We start from the raw sequence: 22,752 nt of genomic DNA, 5'->3' as shown, positions 1-22,752 counted from the left end.
CGCCTGGGTGGCGCAGTAGGTTAAGCACCCAGCTCTTGGTTTCAGCTCAGGTCTCATCTCAAGGTCATGAGATTAAGCCTCTTGTCAAGCTCCCTGCTCAGTGAGGTGCCTGCTTGAGTTTCTCTCTCTTCCTCTGTCCCTACCCCCTGCTCGCTCACTCTCTCTCTCTCTCTCTCACCGAAATAAATTAATCTTAAAAAAAAAAAAAAAAAGGTTACCAAGTTCCATACCATTGGATCAGTTTTGAAAGACTTCATCTTTTTTCCAATAAGATGAAGAGTCCAATGTCTGACACCTCTCCTAGGCTGGATATGCATGCTTCTACCTATATTGAATTATGTATTAAAATTACTGGTCTTAAAAACTAGTAGCATGGGTTCTATTGCCGGATAGTCAGTTGCTAAGTGTAGCAAGAGTTACTATAGTGTGAAGGTAGAAAAAAACTTTATGTTCAAATGAGATTCTATTATGATTATTATGATAAAGGTGGAAAATAAATATATAAGTTACTGGAAACAATTCAAGTCAAAAAGACATTCAGAGAAAATGGAAAAGGTATGGAAGAAGAGGCTGCACACTGTTTATATTCCCAAGACCATGAAGTGAGGACACTTCAGACACAGAACCCCATTCGGGCAAGCAGAGATCTTACAGGCCCACCCCTGGCTATCACAATTTCATGTTGGACTCTTCTTCTATTAAAGACATTGCATGAGAAAAGCCACAGAAAAATAGATAGGAGTAGAGCAATACTGGTCTAGTTATCTTTACCTTGGAGTAAATTGGGGAGACAAGGGCAGAGGATAGGGTCATATATGAAAAAGGATGAAATTTTGATTATAAATAGAAGTGTAAGCATAATCTCACCTTTCCAGAATACCTTAGGTCCTGCAGCTTTTTTGTATCCTTCTCACATGGTCAGTGAACAAGATAAATTAGAAACAATGCCCATGTATATCACCTAATCTGTCCCAGTTTGTGGCTGATTTTGCTTGCATTCTATCAATATTTACTCGGGGTGGCTGGGATCCAGACTACCCTTTTAGGTGTTGAACAAAACAGAAAAATATCCCTGTCTTTACTCTGCTTATGTTCTAGTGCCAGGGAACAGATAATAAACATATCAGTAGATTATTGTGAATGTTATTATGTATAACGGAAAACGAAGAAGCGAGTAAAGGGGATGAGGAGTGCCTTCAAGGAGCAGGATGGCAAGGGGAGAGTATCAGTTTTAAATAGGGTCAGGTTAGAGCTGAGAAGGGGAAGGAAACTAAGAAGATGTTGTGTGCGCAAGACTTAAAGGAGTTTAGGAATATCGGGGAGAATCACAGCTTGGCTGATGTGTATGAGGAACACTGGGGAGACCAATGGGCTGAAGCTGAAAGCACCAAAGAAGAATCAGAGGAAATGTGGAGATTCAGGACCTTGTGGACCATGGAAAGATCTTTGACTTATGTATGGCTGAGAGAAGGTGGAGCTCACTTTCTCAGCATGGTGACTTCCACGATTGAGGTTGGCTTGCTATTGACTGTGACAGACGTCCATCTTGACTGCTAGGCCCAACTTGACTACCACCACAGGTTGTTAGTCAACAAAGTTGAGAAAGTATCTAAGTGTCATCTGAGTCTATATTCTTGAACTAATTTTATTAGTTCCTATTACATATCTACCACATCAGAAAGCTGCTTACTTTACTTATTATGTACTTATTTCTACTTCTATATTTTTGCTCATGTTATTCCCCCAACACCTTGGATCTCTGGCCCAGAGACTTTAATATCCCAACTCATTCTCGTTTTCTTCTATATCCAGCTTAGATTCCATCTTAAATGAGGATACTCACTTCCTTCATATAATCTCAAATAACCTTCCTTTCATTCCCCTCCTCTGTGCCTATACCTGTGCATCTAACCTTGGCTAGAGAAAAACACAGGACCATGATGACTGATTAAACTTTAAATATATGATCACTAACTTTCAATGGATCCTTAGTGCAACTACAAAATCCTATCACATTCCCAACTCCATTGATTCTTATCTTTTCCCAGATGACACTTCACTCTTCTCCTTTCTCCTCAAATTCTAGCACTTTCTTCCCTACTTACTGCTTAGTTGATTGCCCCAATAGAAGCAATAAGAGAACTCACACATCTTTCTGCCATTCAGACCTCCCCAAGCAATATGCATCTTTGTCCATATACTTACTCTCCTTCGCTTTCAGTAGATGAGCTATTCCCCTATTTCTCCTTTAATGACTTCTTTTATGGTAAATAAATATTTCTTAGTGTACCATGTAAATTCCTTTCAGTGAAATTCTTGGTTGGCGGTGTTTTTTCAGCAACGTGAATATCTTATTCCAGTGCCTTCCAGCCTGTATGATCTCTGATGAGAAGTCAGTTAAGTATCATACTGTTTTTTTTCCCTGTTTTTGCTGAGTTGTTCTACTTTCCAGGTTTTCTCTTCGGCTTTCAAAAGTTTGACTATATGTGTCTAGATGTGGAAAATTTTGTCTTTATCCTACTTTATATTCATTGAGCTTCCTGGACTTATAAATTAATGTTTTTTATAAAATTTGGGAAGCTTTTAGCCATTTTTTCTTGAACTATTTTTAGGTCCATTTCTCCATCTTTTTTATCCCTTTAGGACTCATACATGTGTCTGTATGATTTATACTGTCCCACATATCTCCGAGACTGTTCATTTTACTGCAGTCCTGTTTCCCTGTTCTTCTGTTTGGATAATTTCTATTTATTTATCTTCAAGCTACTGATTCTTTCCTCTAGAATCTCCAGTTTTCTGTTGAGCCCCACTGGTAAATTTTTCATTTCAGTCATTGTATGTTTCAATTATAGAATATCCATTTGGTTCTCTGTTTTTCAATAATTTCTATCTCTTTATTGGATTTCCTAATCACTGAATGATTGTCATCTACTTTCCCTTAATTCTTTATAGTTTCCTTTAGCTCGTTAAATATATTTATAATAGCTACTTTTAAATTTTTGTGTCCTCGGGGCACCTACATGGCTCGGTCAGTTAAGCATCTGACTCTTGGTTTCAGCTCAGGTCATGATCTCAGGTGCATGAGATAAAGCCCCACATCAAGCACCTGCTCAGCAGGGAGTCTATATCTCTCCCTCTGCCTCTCCTCTTGCTCATGTTCTCTGTTTCTCTCTCAAATAAATAAATAAATCTTTTAAAACTAATTAATTAAATCTTTGTATGCTAAATCCATCGTCCAAGGACACTCAAAGAGTTTTATTCACTACTTATTCCCCCTAAATATATGTCACACTTTCTTATTTCTTTGCATGTCTCGTAGTTTTATTTTGTTTTGTTGTTAAACACTGGCTTTTATTATTTTTAAGATTGATTGATTGATTGATTGATTGATTGATTTATGAGAGAGAAAGAGAGCATGAGTGGGGGGAGGAGCAGAGGGGGAGGTAGAGAGAGAATTTCCAGCAGATTCTCCCATGAGCACAGAGCCTGACACAGGGCTCAATCCCACGACCCCAAGATCCTGACCTGAGCTGAAGTCAACCAGCTGTGCCACTCAGGCGCCCCTACACACAGGCCTTTTGAATAATATATTGTGACAACTCTGGATTCTATTTTTCTCCTGGGGGAATGTTGTTTTATTTTTTCTGTTTAGTAAACTTGCTTAGACTAAATTTATGTAGTATGTCCCCACCAAAGTGTACAGCACGGATATCTCTGTTCATTTATTATTTTCCTTCTTTTTGTTTTTAAGCTTGCCTTCCTAGAGCTCACCCATGCATTTGTATAGCTTGGCTTTCAGTAAAAGATTGCACAGAGATTGTTTCACACTTCAAGCCAAAAAGGCTTCCACTTTCTGCTGATGGATCTTTGTGTGAGCTGGAGAAAATATTAAACCATTAGATCATTTTCAACTCTTCCCAGGCTTTTAACTTTCCACCAGGTTTTTGTCACATAATCTCTGCACCTGCATGCAGGTTCTATCAGCCAAGGATAGGTGGATGACTTGGGACCTCTCTGGTCCCTGTGTACATATGCACAGCCTCAACTGTTAGGATCTATTTAAGACCTGAACATATGAGAAAGCTGTGTGCTGTACCAAGAGTTTCCTTTTTTGTTATGAAGAGAAGTTAAGTGTAATTTGATTTTTCTCAAGGGCCACCTTCCATTACACACTTTCTAATAGATAATAAAGCTCATTACAAAGCAAGGGCATCCCACAGCAGAGCACCACAAAAAAGTATGTATATTTTATTATACTAAACATTTACATCTAGAGAAGATTGATGCATTTGTTAATGTTGTTGTTCTATGCTAAGAAAAAATAAAAGAAAAAGAAAAAAGAAACATGAATGACCCCTGCAGGCTGTTCAGTGTCATTAAAAACACTATGACTTTTTAAAAATAGCCATACTAGATGGGAGTTACAGCCCAAAAAACTCCAAATACATCTGATTTCAGAGGAAGGTGCAAAGCCAACTGTATAGCTACATCTGATTATTTTCTGATTATTGCACTAAGGGGGAAAGAAGGCTAATATCAAATGAAAATAGATAAATAAAATCTTCTCTCTGGAAAACATACTTATGACACTGGGCTATATAAAATATAGGTTTCAGCCAAAATTAACATAAAGGCTACCCCCTCTAGCCTTCAGTCACCAAGTATTTTCTCTTTATTTGTAAAAAATCCATTTATTTATTCACTAGGCAGTCATGGAGCATCTGCTGTGGGCCAAACACTGGGACAAGCACTCTACTAAATACTGGATATATGGAGTGTATGAGTTAGCCTCTGTGTCCTAAAAGACCTTACAATTGAGCAAGGGAGAAGAATGAATAAACCTAACATGTAAGCATACTATAATCAGTGCTATGAAAAAGAAATCCTACCTGAAAGGATCAGAGAACACTTCCCAAAAGAGATGACATGAATGGATCCTGAAACATAAATAGGAATTAGCCTAGCATTTGAAGAAGGGACAAGCAGTTCTGGGTGTGGACAAAAGCAAGGAGTATTTGAGGGAACTGCACGTAGTTTAGTAGCTGGAGCATATAATTCTAAGGACGTGGTATGAGAGAAAGAAAGAGAAGGCAGGATCATATCATCAAGTTCTTAGATCCTCAGCTGAGTGTTTAGTGTCACTCTCAATGTGATTCAGAACCTCTGTTGGTATTTGGGGAGGATACTGACATTCGGGACCCTGTGCTTTGGAGATCTATTGGTGGCTATCTTCTCTATTAACTCAACACATGTTGAAAAGATGCTTTGAAATAAAACTAGCCACTGATTTTGCTGATCCTTAGAACGAAGAGGGGAGGGAAATACATTAGTAAGCAGCATGAGTCTGATAGGGTCCTTAAATTATCTTCATGTTTAGAGGTTAAAGATGCTTGTTTGAAATTTAATTATCAATTAATCATTCTAGAATTATCTATTCTCTGAGTGTCAGTGTCAGTCAATAAATGTAATAATCAGCACTTCCTCTTTTTCATTTTAGCGGTTTTCAGCTTAACCTTTAGCAGGTCATAGCTGCTTTTACTTGACATTTATTAACCTTTTATAAAGTAATTATTACTAGCTTAGAGAGCCTGGTAGTGACTCCATGTTTATTCACTTCATTTAAATAATTGCCCTTATTCTTCAGAATGATGTATTAAAAACTCATCACTTCCAAATCTGACTAGTCTATTTGTTATTAGTGAAATGATACCATTAATGCATTGTTAGAATGCTACGTATTTAATCCTATATATTTCTGAAATTAACACTTGAAGAGATAGTGATATCCATTTACAATAATTTGATTCATCATTCAAGTGATATTTGAGATTACATAAAATTAAATCATAACATTAGTAATCTTTACTTGATGGAAGTTGTGTATGGTATAAATTTCTGTGTTGATCCATTTTCCAAAGGTTCCCACTTAAAACACACACACACACAGACACACACATTATCAAGGATATGGGAAAAGATTGTTTAAAATCACATTTTTCAAAGAATATTATCTCCAGTAAAATCATTTTCAAAATAATACTCAAATCATTTCTCAGAAGAACTACTACAATTTGGGTAAGGTATTTAGCAAAAAGCCAAAAATCTAATGGAAAGAATTGTTAGGAGCCTGATGCTGAGCCCAGAAGGGTAACATGGCTCAAAAATGATGTAATTGTTCAATTCCACTTCAGAAAAGTCTCTTAAATTAAAAGCTCTCCTCCCCAGTGCTACAGTCACTCTTGCAGTTCAAACCCTTATTAAATTCTTATCAGAGGAACAATGTCATTAGTATCCTCAATTCCATACTCTCCATCTCCCTCAGAAACAAAGGTGATGGTGTTACTCTTACTTTAAAGCTTCCATTGGCTTTTTACTGATCACTGGGAAACAAAAGCAGCTTGCCTTGGTCCATACCCCTTCATGCCAAAACTAACCTATCATATAAACCTTAGTCCCACTTTTTTTTAAAGATTTTATTTATTTATTCATGAGAGACACAGAGTGAGGGAGGCAGAGACATAGGCAGAGAGAGAAGCAGGCTCCATGCAGGGAGCCTGATGTGGGACTCGATCTGGGGACTCCAGGATCACATCCTGGGCCGACTGACAGGCCGGCACTAAACCGCTGAGCCATCAAGGGATCCCAGTCTCACTTTTCAAGGTCAAGGCCAGTGTCCCATTGGTTTTTTGTTTGTTTTTACCTACACCATATGACCCAGTACAGAAACATAGTAGGTCCTTGTATTAGTTTTCTAGGGCTATAATAAAAAATTATCATGAACTTTGTGATTTAAAGCAACAGAAATTTATTCTCTCACAGTTCTGGAGGCTAGAAATTCAAGCTAAAATTCTAGGCTGAATTCAAGGATAGCCCATAGTCATGCTCCCACTGAAAGCTATAAGAGAAAATCTTTCTTGCCTCTTTCAGCTTCTTATGGCTATAACAGTCCTTGGTTGTGGCCATATCACTCCAATCTCTACCTCTGTGTTCATTTTGCCTTCTCCTATTCTGTCTGAGTAATCCCTCTGTCTGCTTTTCTCTTCTAAGGATGGTCGTAATGACATTTTGGGTCTACCCAGATAATCCAAGATATAATCTCCCCCAGATTATGCATGTATTTAGTACATAAAAATGCATGTATCTAGTACATAGGAATTGGGTACAAAATGATTCAAGCATTATTTGACATTGAGGGTCCTGACCTATTAAAAAAATGATCCAATAAATTGTGACACATAAAATGAAAGAAGAACTGCTTAGAAGCTAAACTGGTAAGAAAACCTTGGTATTCATAAAAAACTCAGATGGAGGGATCCCTGGGTGGCGCAGCAGTTTGGCGCCTGCCTTTGGCCCAGGGCGCGATCCTGGAGACCCGGGATCGAATCCCACATCAGGCTCCCGGCGCATGGAGCCTGCTTCTCCCTCTGCCTGTGTCTCTGCCTCTCTCTTTCTCTCTGTATGACTATCATAAATAAATAAAATTAAAAAAAAAAAAACTCAGATGGACATGCAGATTTGGGATTTGTAATGAAGTAGGAAATGGTTGAAGTCATGAAAGTTATGAGAACAATTGAAGAAATTATTAAGGGCAGCTTTCCAGTCCAGGGTACTGATCTTCCAAGTAACTTATAAAATAGTTAGGCAGATAGACACATATCCAAGTAATGTGGTGAATACTAATATAAAAATACCTACAAAGTGCTTTGGAGTAATAGAGAGAAACATTTAGCCCAAATTCATAGAAAGTATAGAGCAGAATACCATGAATCAGGTATCAATCCCAGGGGAGCAGAACATGGTGCACTGGTTGACTGTACCAGGGGAGATCTCCAAATACCTCTATCTATTGTATCTTGGTGTCAGAGTTGCCAAGGAAAACATAAGAGTTAAGCACTGGAGGAAACAATTCTTTACTTACTTTTCCTCACCCTTCTCTATTGAAGAACTATAACAAGATCAGCTCCAATAGTGTGCGTCCATTTCTCATGGCTAACAAGTACCTCTCCCCCAACACCAGAAGCTGACACAGGGCAATTGACCTATAAGAACCCCCCTTGTGCTACAGTGGATGGACCCCAATTCTTTCCCCATGCAATCTAAAATACTGAAGGCTGGGAGCATGCCCAAGGGCCACTGCATGCATACTTTAGCAGAACAAAAGAATATTAATCAAGCTTAAAACAAGAATATCTTGGGACACCTGGGTGGCTCAGTGGGTTAGGCATCTCCCTTCAGCTCAGATCATGATCTCAGGCTCCCTGGGCTCCCTACTCAGCAGGGACCCTGATTTTCCCTCTCCCTCTGCCTATGGCTCCCCCTGCTTGTGTTCTCTCTCTCTCTTTCTCTTTCTCTCTCACTCTTTCTGTCAAATCTTTTTTAAAAGAAAGAAAGAAAGAAAGAAAGAAAGAAAGAAAGAAAGAAAGAAAGAAAAAAGAAAGAAAGAAAGAAAGAAAGAAAGAAAGAAAGAAAGAAAGAAAGAAAGAAAGAAAGAGGAATATCTTGAAAAGATGTTCCAACACAAGGTTGATAAATCCCAATCCCTGTGTGGATTCTTTAGCTCGAAAAAATGACATCTGATCTCAGTCTTGAAAGATTAAATAAGAATTACCCATATAAAGAGGAAGATTTGGGACAAATGTTGGCTAAGCAGAGGGAGGAGTTCAGTAAAAAGGCATGGAAATGTAGGAATTATGCATGGTTCAATATGAGAGTGAAGGGAAGAAAGAAGTATTTGGTTTAGGGTAACAGTGTGTAAGGGCAAGCAGAAGGGATGAGTTGTTTGTTAGGTGCACCTTCCTGAAAGATGCCAGTAGAGTGACCACATAATAAGATTCAGACCAGAACAGATAAAAGCTAGCATTAGTCCTAAAATCATCCAGGAACTATGTAGGTTCATAGAATGGCTGTGACAGGTTAATCAGCAATATCCTGAAGCTACTGCTTTCCTCATAGGATACTTAGTTTCTGAGAAGTTTCAATTCTGCTGCTAACTAGCTGTGCTGACTTCATGGTTCTCAGTTCCTTCATCCCTAAAGTAAAACAGATGTTAAATTAAATTATTTTTTTCTTGTCTCCTAAAATCCAAAGTGCAGCTTTGATGGTTACATCTTCATTTTCTCTCATATCATGCAATAATTAATACTACAAAACAATTCATATTATAGTAGCTCCCTAACACTTTTAGTTAATTTGATTAACAACTGAAGAAAATGAAAATCATTGAAATTATGGGGAAAGATGTTATTTAAATTTAAATATGATATATCTTCAATATTCATGCTCGACACTATTCCTTTTTCAAAAGCCTACACAAATACCTTTTATTTCCCTTTTTGTTAAGGGCCTCTTAGTTTGGGCCACTTAATAGTCTGGATATATTCTTATTATACTACATGCTCAACATAAAGAAATAGAACTATATTAACACTTCCTTAGAACAAGGTAGTGTGTTTATATATTTGGAGCTTAAATTAATATCTAATTGGTCCTTGTGCCTGTAGGTGCTATATCCCTAGTAGGCCCTTGTTCTATCAATTTGTTCCCAGGTCAACAGAATGCATTTTACTATTATAAATGAGCCAGGCAGTGTACTGACCTACCTTCCTCCTAGTGTCAGATTTAAAGAATAAAGCAATTAAGTTCTTAATTCCACTCTAATAGCAAAGAGTAAGAAAACAACCTTTTATTCCAAATATAAAAGTTGCCTCACCCTCTATACTCAGATTTAATTTTCCCAGGTACACTTGCCTTCCACGCTAATATTCAACACTCTGAAACTCTTGCTTTTGCACTTTTTGCACTTTTGAAAAATGTCAACACTCAGTTTTATAGCATTTGATTTAACGCTTTTAGGGGCACTTTCAACCTTTCATAATTTATAGTCATCTCCCAAAAATGTGTGATAGGCACAGTTAAGGTAGCAGTCAGAATAAAAGGTCAGTATATATATTGAAGTGCTATAAGACAGCAATAAAGATAATGGACTAAAAAAAATGCAAAGCAGAAACTAACTTCTTTCACACCTCATCATCTCATTATCACCTCATTACCAAATTCCTAAAAGTTCATCATTTTGAAAATATGCTATTTTGCAACTTGTATAACATTACTTATTCCTTGAATCTTCCAAACATTTAACACAGTGACCTAAATAATAACATCAGAATTTTTTCATATGATGCATTCCCTTTTCTCTTTGTGCTTAGTTTGTATAGACTATGACATTTCCAACTGTGACTTGATTTCATATTATCTAACCTAGAAAATGGAGAATAGGTCTTGTTTTATAAACAAAGTATCTTAAAATACAAACTTAAAATAAGTCGTCTTAATCCTGTAAAATGTACTCAAAAGAAAACTCAATCAAAAGTTTAAGATTATCTTTATGTGACCCATGCCATTAAATATGAAACTATGTTCTTTTGCTCAATAAAAAAATGTATAAATGATTTAGACACTTTCAAATGAAAGCATGACAAAAGCATTGAGCATCAAGTTTCCTTTTTCTTCATCCTAGAAATCAGGAATCTCAGATGCCAACTTTTAAGTTCTTTTATAGGTCTTGAAGCCATGCCATATGAAAGATGCTTCAAAAAAAAAAGAAAGAAAGAAAGAAAGATGCTTCATCTGAAGACAGCTCAGTTTGAAAAGATCGTCATTCATTCATTTTGCATTCAACAAATATTTGATAGGTCATTCACTTTCCACCATTTACGCTGGAAGAATATTCCCTTCTAGTAGTACAATCATAACCAGTGCTTACATCTAAAATAAGTTGAAGAGATTCAGTTCAATATAAAGACTCTTTTTACTCCCAAAGTGGGTCAAGTTCTTATAGCAAAAATATTGTAAAAGAAAGGAAACCAGGTCACCAGAAATGTGGATCACAATCATTTGGAAACTTGTGAAAAATATGCAGGCCCACTTCCATGCCTATGGATCTGTACTTTTGACATATCTGTATTTTCCCATTAGCAATTCTAATGAGAAACTAATTATAAGAACTACTAATCTAAACTAAAATCTCACTAAGATGTAGTCATGTCTTATTGGTCTTTCTTTCCTCAAGGCCATTCTATGCCTGATTCATGTCAGGACCTCATAAATATTACTGAATATTGGAATGGGTAACTGAATGGCATCAATGTGTCAAAAATAAAAGAAGTTCATTCTGGCCATGGGTATCATTGAGAAGGTGGCATTGAGGTAGTGCTTAAGGTATGAGAAGAAACTTTAATTTTCTACCTAAAAAGAACAAACCCTGAAAATAGATTTTTATGGAGCAGGACAATGGGCAGATATTTCTGGATTGGAGAACTTCCAGCCTCTCAACCCATACCACAAAAGCAGCAGTCAGCTTGGCCAGCAACTAAGATGCACCCTAATGCTACTGAATTACTCTTGGACTTTCAGTGCCTCACAGAATATGTGACTCGCCACTGCATCATCAAAAAAGCTTAATTGCTATTTACAAAACACAGAATTTGTGACTAAGATATTGGAGGATATTAGATTTCCATTTAGAAACTACACTTAAATTTGTGTTAATTTAGTTACGTGCTTTAGCAAGAGACCCAAACGGAAAGAACAGCCTAATATAAATTTAATAAAAATGGAAGTGCTCCACACAGACAATAGAGTATTTCTTCACAGGACGAAGAACTAAAAACTTTAAGATATTTTCATAACATCTGATGAGGTAATTTAAATTAATATGCAATTCCTATGTTATGATGTATATAAAGCAGGGATTCTTTTTAAGGTTTTCCTTGATCAACTGATAGGGAAAACATGGCAATATTATGTGTTACATATTTTTTTATATAAAATCAGAGGCGCCCCTGCATGATCATAACCTGTGGCTAGTTCTTCAAATCCTCTCCTTTTTCTGAACTCTAGGCATAATGGCTGTTTCTGAATCCTGAGATGTGTCAGGCTTTCTCTCATATCCTGGCTTTCATACATGTTACTCACTGTTTGAAACACTCCCGCTCTTCACCTAACCCAATTCCTTATTTTTTATATTTCAGTTTAATTATTAATGCCACTGAAAATTCCCCTTTGCCCACTATCTAAAAGAATCCCCCTGCTGTCGTCTTCTGTAGCACCATGTGATATTCTTTCTTAGCACTTAATAAAATTTATAATTGCATACCTGATTGTTTAATTCCTCTCTCCCCATTCAGACTGTAAATGTAATAAAAAAGGGAACTGTATCTTTTTTATTCACCACAATGTTATAGTACCTAGCAGTGCCTGTAATAGAGAAGTCCAGTAAATGTTTGTTGAAAACGAATGATTCAAGATAAAAGTGAACTAGCTCTGTTTGAGACATGGCACCAGTGACCCTTTGTCCCTCCTGAAGGCTATGGAACACCTTCAAGGAACTGTAGTGCAAAACTAAACACAATGTGAAAGCATTGTTTTTGGCAAAAAGTATCTCTGAAAAATATTTGTATGAAGCTATTTATCAGAGACTTGAGGGACACCTTTTGTAATAAAACGAGGTATCCCTTAAATAGTCTGCCTTCATACCTAGAGGTTCCTTGAAGGAATTAGGAGAGTCACTAACAATACTTTTGATAATAAATGAGTCTTGAATAACATCCAGATTAGCAAGTTCTTTTTTGTTCTTTTTTAGAACAAGATAACTTGATTCTCAATATCAGGGGTTGAAAGTAGCTGCAGGATTTTCAATTAAAAGATCTACTATGTCTTTCTTTCTATTGTGAAAGGCTAAATCAGTTTCAGGGAAATTCTGACATAGGATTAAGATAAACTGTGCCCTGTCTTTAAAAATCCTATAGAATAATCAGCCTTTCTGGGTCCCAAGGATACCAATAGCTTCCTCTGTAAGATTAAACTGGCAAACAGCTCTTTGTCCTTTGACTTTCATTGTTGGTTTCTATTTTACTTTAATTAGATTTAAAACAACTAAGACAAATCAAGATTTTTCTACCCCATTTTACAGGTTAGTGTAAATAAAACCTGAGTCAAAAATTAAATAAATAATTCAACTTGATTGTGATAACTCCTCCATGCTGAAGTCTAGTATTTTGCATATATGTGTCATGGACGGGGAAGAAGAGAGATTAACTTTAAATGAAATGAATTAAGACTGAATTCAAGATTCCTAATTCTGGGAAACAAACAGGGACGCAAGGGGGGAGGTGGATGTGGGGATGGGGTAAATGGGTGATGGGCTAGGAGGGCACTTAATATAATAAGCACTGGGTGTTATACACAACTGATGAATCACTAAATTCTACCCTTGAAACTAATAATACACTATATGCGAACCAAATTGAATTTAAATTAAAAAAAATTTTTAAAAACTGAATTCAAGTTAAGATTTAATAAATTCTGAGAAAAGGGTATTTAAATATGTATCCATTCAAATACAATTTTAAGTTGCATAGAAAATTTTAATTCAGTTTGAACTGATGGGAGAGATTACAACAACTAATAACTCATAATACTCATAATGTTGGTTACCAAGAGATAGAACTTTTTTACCAGGAAATAGTTCAAACCTATGAAACAAAATTTCAGATGATTCTTACTAAAAAAAATGTAACATCTCTGACGTTCAGAGATCTGTCCCATGCTATACCTGTCTCAGAAGAAGGTTTTCTGAATCCAATAGGTAATCCCCTTCCAAACCAGTTCTATTTTTGTGCTATAGTGAGCCTAGCAGTTTTGGATTTGTTGAGTGAAGCAATTTAAGAATTGCTTCCTGCAGATGGAGATGCATTTTATGGTGAATCATTGGAGCTTTAAAAATAACAAACTGCTGGAAAAGAGGCTTAAAATGATCCCCCAAATAGTGAAATCTTATCTAGCCCATCTGATAGAGCAATTGAGGGGAAAGAAACTAATTGAAACTATAGAAACAGCAGGAAAAGTTGACTATTTCTCTTTTTTTTTATCCATTTAATGTAAAAGAAAATTGTCACATCTAATAGAGTGTCAAAAAAATGTTAACTAGATATAAATGCTTTTAAAACTGTCCTTTACCTTCCATAAGGTCACTGAACTGAGAAGCATGCCTCCAGCAGAAACACCTTTTGATGAAGGCTGGCCATTGTACATGGTTTTCAAAGAAATACCATGGTCCATTTTAACATCATGTCAACCAATTCCAAGAAGAGATTTAGTCTTTTCCAGTGCAAAGAAGCTGAAAACTTAAACTTTTAATTGAAAAAGCCTGAAGCTACTTTCAACTTCTTGTATTTAAAACTCAAATTATCCCTTTCAGGATTAAAGAAAAAAAGAGAGAAGACCACATATCAAAGGTAGCAAAGCAGTGATTTATTATCCGTAGTTCTTTTTTTAGGAAGGCTGTTTTCAGTTCTCAGTGCTTTGTATCTCAATTTTATCAACTTAGAAGAAAATATTCTTCTAAGATCATGCCCTAAGTATGTGTAAATTTGAACTCTAATAGAATAAGCTTCCAAATAATGCAGCAGTTAAAATAAAATAATTGCCTTTCTACTTCAGAATTCGTTTTAGGTGGGAATTCTTCACATTTAATTAGTACATTCAATAGACTAAGGGAAAATATTATGACACCAAACAGAGACCCCAGTTTGTTTGGGATACCCCTGTTTATTCTGGTTACCCTGGCATCCTGTTTAGTTTAGTACTCATCAAAGATGTTTCACTTTATAAAGAATTTTCATTATCATCATCATAATCGTGAACAGTTACATGAAACTGAGCTGAATGCTTTCTGCCCAGTGAGCTCTCTCTCATAGACCTAGCATCTCAACTGTGCCCACAAAGCTAACCAAATTGTCCTCAGGAAGAACAGCTATGTCATACATGGTAATTGTATTAATAAAAGAATATTTAAAAAAAAAAAGAATATTCCTTTAAGCTTAAAAGGAACTTAGCCATGCCATGTTTCCACACACATGGGCATCTTTCCATGTAGTGATAACAGAAGTATAATGGTTAAATGTTTTTAGTGCAGCCTTTCTTATTTCATTGATATGGTAAGTAAGTGGTCCAATACTTTAAATTCTTTTGGTCTTTGAGTCAAAGTTTATTTTCCTTCAGGTACCTAATCCCCCAACCCCAACTAGCATAACAACACAGAGGTTCTCTTAATTGTGATCAAAACCAAATTATTTTTTTACAATCACAACGTATTTTGACACTACCTAACATATTCACTATGATACCCATGGATACTTCAAATATATGTATAAAATTAGCTGTGGGGCAGCCCTGGTGGCTCAGTGGTTTAGCGCCGCCTTCAGCCCAAAGTGTGATCCTGGAGACCCTGGATCGAGTCCCACGTCAGGCTTCCTGTGTGGAGCCTGCTTCTCCCTCTGCCTGTCTCTGCCTCACTCTCTCTGTCTGTCATGGATAAATAAATAAAATCTTAAAAATAAAATAAAATAATAAAATAAAATAAAATTAGCTGTGTATTGTACTATTCTGATTTTGAAAACAAATCTGTATTCTTCAGTTTTAAGAATGGCATCAAAATCTATTCAAGTTAACCAAAACATCATCAGTTAAATACATATTTTTCTTCTAAACATCTATTAAATAATTTCTCTCCATGCCTGCTTCCATTGAGCTAATCTACACTTCTGCTTGGATTTTGTTGATAACCTCCTCCCAAATGGCTTTTCTGTATATAATTCAGAGTCCAGGCAGGAGACAGAAGGCATATGGTAATTAGGAATATTTAATGCGAAGAACTATTAACTAGTAACAGAGGATTAACTCCTAAGCGTCAAAAAGTACATTAAGAGTTTAGGTATAGCACATGTAGGGAGCAATCCTTACCTTTAGGGCTAGGGAAGAATACTCAAAAAACAAATTTGGAAGACACACACACACACACACAGATTGGTACTTAGACCACCATGGAGAGCATGTGGTGACTGGATATAGAAAAGTTCACTGAGCTGCCACAGGCCAGGACTGGGAAAGAGGAAGCTATCCACTGAGGGGCTGAAGAAACTGCTGAAGTATTGCTGAAATTCACCGGGAACCTCATGGGGAAGCCATCCCCTGGGAATCTAGGGACCTCACTGAGAAACCACCCACAGGGTTATTACTAAACTTACTAGAATTTTGCCCACTGAGTTTCTGTGAAACGCTATTACAAACCACCCCCAGAGAGTCAGAACTGTCTGGAAAGCCACTCTTGTGGGGTACTGCTTGCTAAGAATCCATTTGCCCACTGGGACACCTGACTTTCACAGAGAACCCAGCTGGAACACGGGCTTAGTGGGAATTCGCTAGGAGATGCTGCTGAAACTTGCTAGGGGTGAGCAACACTGGGTTTCTTGCATATGCCCAACAGGAGTAAGAAGAGAAGAAAGGGCATCCCTTTTTTTCTCATTGTCCCTCCAGTACATTTTCCACACCGTAGCCTCAGAAAGACAATTCTAAAACACACTAGGATTATTTATCTGCCTAAAACCCTTTAATAGTATAAAAAGAAAGAAGGGTGGAGAAATAAGTGCAAGAGATGATGTGGGAAGTCAAGGGTTGGTATTGATGACCACAATTTTATCTTTCTATAGAGGATGAAATGAAGTCATCTCACATGAATGTGGGACACAAGGCTTAGAGACTAGGAAAGATCTGAACAACCAGTTTTGTGAGAGGAAAGGAGTCAAAGTCAAAATTAATGGAAACGTTTTGCCAATGAACTGGGAATGTTACCCGGGCTAATACAAATGTGTAGTATATGCTACAGGCAGGAAGCTGCATGACTTGAGGTTCTGAACTGGGTTTGGGATTGAGGAAATAATTTCTTATAATATGGGCAAACATTGAGTGGCAAATTTTATATTGTTCCTTATAATTGTATAGCAAACCTAGTATCGGGACCTCAGAACTATAAGCTAAATATACCACATGGTTCAAGGGGTAGGCATTAAACATGTTTCTAGTCAGCAGTCTCCGATCTATAATTATTGAGGGCATTGACTCTGTATAATGAGGTTTGGGACAATTCCATATGTCCCCCCTTTTTCTTGTAGTTTGAGAGCAAGTCTGATGCATCAACATATTTAGAGGCAAGAACTCCTCTAAATGTCTTGCTTTTTCCCCATATGAAATTAAAGCATAAACACTTGATGAAAGTGAGAAATTGGAATAAATTAAATTTCTTGTTGCAAATTCAATGTAGGAATGTGGCAATGTTCATAAAGAATGTTTCCATGTTTATAAATATTTATCTTTCTAGGGAGTTATTTACTATTCCTTATGTGTGTGAGGAATAAATCCCTCCCCCAGCAATTTTGTAAATATTTCTTAATATCAGAAAAGAACAATCATCAACGCTGCATGTACTGTTTCCACCTCCCTGGCAACAGTTGCATTCACCATGGAAACCACTGAGTAGAAATTGTGTGTATGTGAACATTAGTGAGGTCAAGGGAATGGGTGAAACAGCACTTTGTTGACTTAAATATTTTAAGAGAATTTTTGTTTCTTTTTAGTAGGAGCTAAAATAGCATTTTAAAAGCTTAAACCAACTCTTCCAGCCTTAAATAGCCTCAAAATAGGCACATTATCTTCACAGGAAATTATCTGAGAACTCCAGAGCTTCATAAGCACTGCATTTACTGATTCTGTTAGATTAAATCCTGCCCAAATTGCCCTTCCAGTACAGGAGACTGGAGACCAGCTAATTTTGCAATGAACACAGAGTAAGAAAATCTATTATGAAATTATTGCTTGGTCACAAAGTCTAATCTTAAAACCCTGAGATATTTTTTAATTGGGGGAGGTAATTTTAGACGTGTGAAATGATATAATCATTCAACAATTATCAATGCATTCTTTTATTTTTCTCACCCACTGGTACCCTCTACCTCATGCTTTTTTCCCAACCCACTTCTCTTTCTATTAGACTCCTTTCTGTTTGCCCTTACCCCACCATTAACTGATTCGGATTCAATTAATTGTATGTTTTATCTATGCCCACCTCCTTTCCCTATCACATAATGAGCAGCTAGCTGAGCAATGCCAGCTACTGTTCCAGACACATTCTTATGTGTATTTCATTTAAGTTATTTGGGTTATGGCCACATTTACCATGTTAGCTCCCTGTTTGGGGTTTGGTATTTTCTGAGGCTCCTCTCTTGGAAGCAAAGCTGTATCTCCATTTCAAAAGGACTAGTGAGTCCCATGGCAAAAGAAATGGAAAAGATTGCTCTTGCTGGGAAGGAAATTTCAGATCATCCTTCGCTACCAACGAAGAACTTTTCATAAAGTGAACCATGGCTTTAAGAGAGAGCAGGAAGATGGGGAAAGAGAGAGAGATTATAACATAAATTCAATCTTCCTTCACAAAATATGCACAGGATTGAATTGGACAGATCCTAGAACAAGAACAAAAATATTTTGTATTGTTGTGAATCATCCCTATTTTGTGTAGTATTTCTTCACATGTAATTCTCTTTTATTACTGCTCATATCCTTTTTCATCTTCTCTGTTTCTACCTTTAATAAAATCTTTTCACATAAAGCAAAAAGCTCCTGGAAACTGAAGGACATTTTCCCTGAGCTCCCCCACCATGGGTATGTTATACAGACTGTGTTTCCTTAAGTTCACTTTCTAGGTCCCCTTAAGAAAATTTTGGGTTTTTTTCTATTATTTTCACATTTGGCTACTTTCAAAAAAAAATGAAAAATGTTCATGATGATGATGCCTTACTCCAAGAAATAGCATCCTTTTAGGCAGCTCTGTCTTAAAAACAAACTATCTGTGGATGATGTGACACTCGAGTCTCCCCACACAGCTGACAACTCACTTGAAAAGAGTTCAAAAATTGTAAGGAAGATTGGGATGGGGGTGGGGTGGGAGGGTTGGGGGGCATATTGCTTTGTAATCAGCAGACTCTTACTGTGGTGGTGGGAAATTCATGAAAAAAGAGTGAAAGTTCCACTTGAACCACAACTACTTGGGATCTCATTTACATTCTCAAGCCTATGCTGTGGTGCTATAAATAGAAGAGCCTATACATAGAGATGGGTTATTTCTGCCAATAGTAATTTTATTTTTTAAAAGTACCTAAAGACATTATTCATAAGGACTCATTTCTGCTCCCTTTCCTGCCGAGAATATCCCTCTCTTGACACCGTGGGTGGTCAACTTTGAAATCCGCTAATGATCCATTAGCTACAAAGAGTGCAGGAAGAGTTATTTATTTTTTTAAGTTAATACATGCAGGAGTCCTTTTAGTTCTGAAAATTTTCAGGCATCTGGCTGTTATGTAAATAGGGGCATCCTTTTCAAGCCAGCATCCTGATTTTTGTATTCAGCTAAATTTTCTAAAGATAATTTTTAATACCCATAGAAACTTAATGACAGTCATTTGATATGCTAACCATATTGTGACTTGTAATTGAAAATGCTATAATAGTTACAATGCCAAAGTATACAGATGTTTGCATACACTTAGATAGGTAGTATTTTTTTAACTAAGCTTTAAAATGACTGAGTGAATGTTTTCCTACCATATATTGTTAAGTGTAATATACATGCAGTAGACCATATACCCATATATGGTCCTAGTAAAATAAAAAATCCTCTAAAATGTGTACTTTAATGGAAAAATATTGTATTTTCAGATAGACATTAGTCAAAAGCTAAAACATAGCCCAAAAAGAGAAAATTATAATGCCCTGGCATCCTTCTAGACACAATAGTAACTAATACCCATCAAGCTTTTATTCTGGGGAGAAAATATGTCTCAGGGGATCTGGCTTTTGCACAAAGTAGGCCTTGTAAGAGGGTCACATGATGACATTCTTAAAACACAGAATCTTGGGCTTCACCCTCCATCTCCTAACTCAGCATCTCAGAAGGCAAGGGCAGCATAGGAATCTGCATTTTAAAAGCCACATGGATGACTCACTGGTAACATTCTGTGGTGCCAGTTGTCAGAGCAGCTTTTAGAAGTTACTGACATTTGAATCCGCATATTACAGAGCGAAGGCCTTAAAATCCTTGCCTACTGCCTAAATTCCCTTTTCAGATACCTATGCTGTATTTTACAAAGATTAGTTCATGCACTTATATTGTCTTCCTAAACAAGAACAGAAGCATTATTCCATGGCACATGGCTCTGTCCACAACATAGGTGCACAACAAATATTGATTGACAGCAATTGGCAATAAATACAGTGTTATGGTCTACAGGTAAGAACTTCACCAATATCTGGAATGTTTCTCAGACCTACTTTTAATTCAGAAAAGTGCCCAGACCTTCTTAGAGGAAGATTTGCAAAACGGTTTTCTATATGGTTCCCAGGTCTGTCTGTGAAGGGTAAGATTTTTACAACTTTTTCACATTTAAAAAACTGTATTGCTTATAAACATATTCCCTCATAACTAATTTAAAAATTAGGGTTTTTTTGTTTCCAAAAAATTCACAGTGATATTACAAAATTTAAAGTAAATTGGGTCAAGGAAGGTGACACTGGTTTAATCATTGTTTCCAAACTTGGTCTGTTACCTAGGTCCTTCAACCTCCAGGCACTGACTTTCTTGGTCAACACTGCTATTTGCTTCAGGGTGTGGAGAGGTGTCATTTGACCTAAGTGACAGCAAACATAGATGACTTGCTAGCTTTTGAAGAAGTTGAGATATAGTAATGACATCTTTGGCAAGATCTGAGTGAGTGGGAGAAAACTTTTGGTCCAGATTAATACAGCTGGTGGCAAAAAAAAAAAAAAGATTTTATTAAAACTATTGATGAAATATCTGGCACTCCAGGATATATTTTGGAATTTGAGGGTACAATTTGAAGTGAAATATATAGACGCCTCACCATCTGGCTTAAAATTTCAGTTGGCTAATGTGGACTCTTTCTAATGGAATGCTAATGGAATATCAAGATGGGCAAGAGGGCTCTGGACACTTGCTCCTGGTCAGCCAGATAAGGTGATCTTCCCGTTTCATGTAGCATTTCCTAGAGAATTTCCATTTCTGTCTCTGCTCTAGCTGCCTGCTGATGTACAGATGCACGCGGTTAGTCATCTCCGCATGAATTTATAACAACCAACTTCTTCCAACACCTGATGAAAGCAAAAAGGAAATGAGGCTTGATTGATCAATAGGATATGATTAAAATTAGTGCTTTCCTCGATTTGTAACAGAAAAACATCTTTCCTGCATTTCAAATCTGGGTGGGTCTATATGATTCAAGCACTTAAATCAATCAATATTTAGATTCGTTTATCTTTCATATATGTGGCATTCTCCTTCGCTATAAAAAGACTAATTTGATCCTTCCAGAATACAGCTTTCAGGAGTGTTATACTCTGAGACTTTATCCCAGAATACCAGATGCTTAATATTGAGCTTTTAATTCCACATTAAATGAGTGGAGGTGAAATTACATGGGATTTATCCATGGCCCCAAGCAACATTAAGTTCCAACCTAACACTTGAAGTCACACCTGTCCCTGCCAGGTGGTCTGGCTACACTTTTACCACTATTTTCAGGCAAGAAGGAACAGCACTGGCTCAAGGGTCCTCAAAATTCTGGTTTGTAAGCTCCAAAACAAAAGAGTTTGTTTAGGGTGCCTTAATAACCATATTAATGACATTGATCCTTGATTTTCTTCCCACCTATGAAAACCTATGAGATTCTATATCTGTCTAGTAAGTGTAAAATGCTATGCAAGTTGCCATGAAAGTTATAAAATGAGCAAATTACTGGTCTCTCATGTTTAGCACCTTCCATGTCAGCAAAGTCTGAAGGTCTCAAAGCCTCACCCACCAAAGCTAGATTTACCTGCTATCTAATACATAAATTCTCTCCAGAGTGCTTCATCCCATTAACATAGAGAATTAATAGAAAATACATACATATTTGGAAAGGGAAGCTCTTCCAATTTCAAAATCAGGTATTCATTAGTAGGAAAGAATCTGATACTTTCCTGCAAGTTAATTTATTTTGGACTAAGAGAATTAAAAGATGGAAAGAAGGTATGAAGAGACTACAAAGACCACAAGCGGAAAATTCTCTGGTATGGGCAAGATCTGCAAGTAGATTGGGAGGCTGAGTCATGAAACAAAAGATGCTGGCATCCTAATTTTGGGGACCATGCTGGCACTTATCCTTAAGAGTTAGCAGTTGTGTTTAGAAGATAAGATATAAGCAAAGGGGAAAACTCTAAAGATTCATACATGGCAAGATGTGTGGGCTAAAGCAATAAAGGGAAAAAAGGGCATCAATATTAAATAGTATTCATTTAATTGCAAGCGACAAAACCCCCATTCAAACTGGCTTGAAGATTAAAAAGGGGGTTAAAATCCACTGGTTCAGGCAGCTTCGGTGGCTCAGCGGTTTAGCACTGCCTTCCGCCCAGGGCCTGATCCTGGAGTCCTGGAATCGAGTCCCATGTCGGGCTTCCTGCATGGAGCTTGCTTCTCCCTCTGCCTGTCTCTGCCTCTCTCTCTCTCTCTCTCTGTGTGTGTCTCTCATGAATAAATAAATAAAATCTTTAAAATAAATAAACAAACCAACCAACCACTGGTTCGCATTACTACAGAGTAACCGTTGGATCTAGTACCCAAATAATATCAACCATCTACCTGCTCCAGTCCCTTACATTTGCACTGTTAGGCATCTATCATCTATTCTTAGCCATGCTCTCCCCTCTGAACCGGCAAACACTACCAGCAGCTACCAGAGTAGTAATGTCTACAGAGAAAGCCGTCAGCTGTCTTGGCCTTGGGTCCATCCTGCACTAATCACTGGGATT

The 22,752-nt window shown here is 37.0% G+C and overlaps 1 protein-coding gene across 1 annotated transcript in view; it reads left to right on the top strand.

Annotated features, from left to right (window-relative positions):
- Positions 1–22,752, top strand: part of LOC112914100 (eyes shut homolog) — a 1,106,577-nt gene that overhangs the window by 963,085 nt on the left and 120,740 nt on the right.

Source organism: Vulpes vulpes, chromosome 1, assembly GCF_048418805.1.
Source record: "Vulpes vulpes isolate BD-2025 chromosome 1, VulVul3, whole genome shotgun sequence".
NCBI classification, from domain to species: Eukaryota; Metazoa; Chordata; class Mammalia; order Carnivora; family Canidae; genus Vulpes; species Vulpes vulpes.
Note: the sequence above shows the minus strand (reverse complement) of the source record. Positions and strands in the feature narration are given on the sequence as shown.